This window comes from Papilio machaon, chromosome W, assembly GCF_912999745.1.
Source record: "Papilio machaon chromosome W, ilPapMach1.1, whole genome shotgun sequence".
Taxonomy (NCBI): domain Eukaryota; kingdom Metazoa; phylum Arthropoda; class Insecta; order Lepidoptera; family Papilionidae; genus Papilio; species Papilio machaon.
This window is the reverse complement of record NC_060015.1, coordinates 9,795,331-9,797,830: the sequence shown is the minus strand read 5'-3', so window position 1 is coordinate 9,797,830 and position 2,500 is coordinate 9,795,331. Positions and strand designations below refer to the sequence as shown.

At 41.3% G+C, this 2,500-nt stretch overlaps 1 non-coding gene across 1 annotated transcript in view; it reads right to left on the bottom strand.

The window, feature by feature from the left end:
• LOC123723425 overlaps positions 1–927 on the bottom strand; it is a 1,906-nt gene extending 979 nt beyond the window's left edge. Inside the window, exon 1 of the ribosomal RNA XR_006756749.1 lies at positions 1–927. This exon is cut by the window's left edge and continues 979 nt beyond it. This is a non-coding gene — a ribosomal RNA (small subunit ribosomal RNA).
• Between the last annotated feature and the right edge of the window lie 1,573 nt (positions 928–2,500).

The following is a 2,500-nucleotide window of genomic DNA, read 5'->3' as shown; positions in this document are numbered from 1 at the left end:
CTCGGAGTTCTGAAAACCAACAAAATAGAACCGAGATCATATTCTATTATTCCATGCACGAAATATTCAAGCACAATTTTGAGCCCGCTTTGAGCACTCTAATTTGTTCAAAGTAAAATTGTCGGCCCATCTCGACACTCACCGAAGAGCACCGCGATAGGATTTTGATATTGAACCGCCGTATTACCGACGGCTCACCGACGATATGCTCCGCAGACGTGTCAGTATCACCGCGGATGCGGTGCACCGACAGCGCGGCGCAACTACGAGCAACTACGAGCTTTTTAACCGCAACAATTTTAGTATACGCTATTGGAGCTGGAGTTACCGCGGCTGCTGGCACCAGACTTGCCCTCCAATTGTTCCTCGTTAAAATATTTAAAGTGTACTCATTCCGATTACGAGGCCTCGTAAGAGTCCCGTATCGTTATTTTTCGTCACTACCTCCCCGTGCCGGGAGTGGGTAATTTGCGCGCCTGCTGCCTTCCTTGGATGTGGTAGCCGTTTCTCAGGCTCCCTCTCCGGAATCGAACCCTGATTCCCCGTTACCCGTGACAACCATGGTAGTCGCAGAAACTACCATCGAAAGTTGATAAGGCAGACATTTGAAAGATGCGTCGCCGGTGCTGGACCATGCGATCGGCAAAAGTTATCCAGATTCATCAAAATTAACGACTTCGGACGCGAGGCCCTCCGTCGATTGGTTTTGATCTAATAAAAGCACTCATCCCATCACTGGTCAGAGTTCTGATTGCATGTATTAGCTCTAGAATTACCACAGTTATCCAAGTAACCGAGGTAAGATCTAAGGAACCAAAACTGATATATTGAGCCATTCGCGGTATCGCCTTAATACGGCTTGCACTGAGACATGCATGGCTTAATCTTTGAGACAAGCATATAACTACTGGCAGGATCAACCAGGGAGCTGACACAAACACGCCGCATACAACGCGCACAACACGCACAACTCGACGATGCGAAAACGTTAAACGTTTAAACGCATCGATGGTTTTTGCTGTTTTGCTGCTGCTGCCTGCCTGCTGCAGTCAGTCGGTGGTGGTCATTTTTCTTCTTTACACTACACTACTACACTACACAATACACTACTACTGTGTATGGTGTGTGTGGTGCGGTGCTAGTGAACGGACAAAAAGCGCGTTCGATTCATGTGAATGTTCAACAACGAGACATTTTCGATACTTCACACTGTGTAAATAAATTTGATTCTCTCTCTTTATCGAGGAAAAAATATCGACATCAGTCCGGTTTCGGAGAGATCGAAAATACCTTTTTATAAATGCTACTACCACTACTAATACTACTACTACTACTACTAACTACACACTACTACTGATCTATATAAAATAGAATCAAAAGTAATATATATGTAATATAATAATAATATAATAATGATAGTTGGAAAAAAAAATACACCGTCCCTCGAAGTCGCCGCAGCGGCATTGAGCGACTGTTCGATCTCTCCGGTGGAGGAGACCGAACAAGCTCAACGCGACACACGCGACGACACGAGGCGACGAGAATTCACGGGTCGATCTGGTGCGTTAACGACGCTGCGAAATCTACACGCGCGCCGAACACAAATCGCCACTTCTTTTATAACAGACTCTATTATAAACGTCCTGCCGCATTCATAAACGGGAACGTAGTCTGACACAGTTTATGCGTGTGTGGTGATATTTCGTTGTGTGGTGTGTGTCGTCGGTCGTCGTCGTCGTCGCGTGTTTTTGCTGTGTAAAAATATTAAAACAACAAACACAACACTACTATTTTTATTAATAAAAAAATAGTTGCGCGTTTATTTTTTAATACTCTATACACTACACACAAACTCTACAAATTTTACTTTGTAAAAATCAAACGACAACAGCAGACACACCACACAACACAACTCTACAAACACCACACACTGTTTCATTACATCACTGACAGACGCCTCTCGCATCCAGTCTACAATAGTAGCAATGATGGTGACATGTCAACCACGCATCATTAAACAATGGGGTGTTCACGTATTGGCGTATACCACAATTGACGTGACACCGGAAAGTGTTTACACGTATTGTTGTTATTCTTGTTATTATCAATATTTTTTGTGTTTTATTATTATTATTTTTTTTTTTTTTTTTTTTTTTTTTTTTTTTTTTTTTTTTTTTTTTTTTTTAAATCCAGAACAGAATCATCGCTTACTAGTAAGCTAAGTAAGTATTAAAACGAATATATAGTCAGTTTATATTTTGTTGTTGTTGCATGCAGTTATAAAGTTAATAAGAACCGAAACGAAACATTTTTCATCATTATTAAGTTGACTATGAGGGAAGCTACTCGTATGTATGTCTAATGCGGTGTCATTTTCCTCGTCTGTCTGCTGCACGTGCACCGGCAGTGTCATACATACATACATACATACATACATACATACATACATACATACATACATACATACATAAATACATACATACATACATACATAGTCATT